Below are 822 nucleotides of genomic sequence, written 5' to 3'. Positions count from 1 at the left end.
CACTTCAGATGAGCTAATGATTGCAACACCTTTTTTCCACTGTGGGCTCCATTTTCTACCAGACCCTTCTCAGGTGCTTCCAGGATTTCTAAACCTTTCTCTCAAATCAATCCTTTCTCTCAAATGAAACAGCAGAGTGAGAATCCTCCCTGGTTCACCATCCTTCAAGCCCCGGCATGTTTCTCTTGGGCTTGTCCCTAACAGGCCCATTTATCTCCCTTTCCCACTTCATATCTAGTTGAAAGCCCTGTCAATGAGCCATGATAACTCCTGCCCCAAAAGCTTTTTGCCCCTCTGGGGCGGGTGCATCCCACCTGTCACCAGCAGGCCAGGTATCTCATATAGCAATGGTGATGGTGATTAAGAATTGTGATGGTGATCAAGAATCTTTTTCTTTACTGATGTGGGAAATGGCCCTTCTTCCCCATAGAAGACTAAACAAAATGCCATTTAAGTAGCCTCTGTGACAGCATCAGCTTGTGACAACTGGCAAGGCTCACAGTAAGTAGTATCCTTCTCTTGGATATGCACTAGGTAGCTGTGTTCAGATCTATGATACTGCTGTTTGGGGACATCTCAGGTGTTTTCCTGTCTTCTGGCCTTTTCATTCTCTTGCCTGGGCAACTCTCTTTCCTGAAAATAAAACCCAGCAGCCCAAATGCCAAGGTCAGTCCTAAATCCTCTCTAACTAGGACTTCTAGATTTTTTTCTTCTCAAAGTATCTACCACTTTAACCTTCAGGAACAGATTCTGTTACTAAACTGATCATTCTTTATGAAAGCAAAGAAATGTATAACAAGACAGTAATAGTAAGTTCTCTTT

The sequence above is a fragment of the Chaetura pelagica genome, unplaced genomic scaffold (genome assembly GCF_000747805.2).
Source record: "Chaetura pelagica isolate M959 unplaced genomic scaffold, ChaPel_1.0 scaffold147, whole genome shotgun sequence".
NCBI classification, from domain to species: Eukaryota; Metazoa; Chordata; class Aves; order Apodiformes; family Apodidae; genus Chaetura; species Chaetura pelagica.
This window is presented reverse-complemented; position numbering follows the sequence as displayed.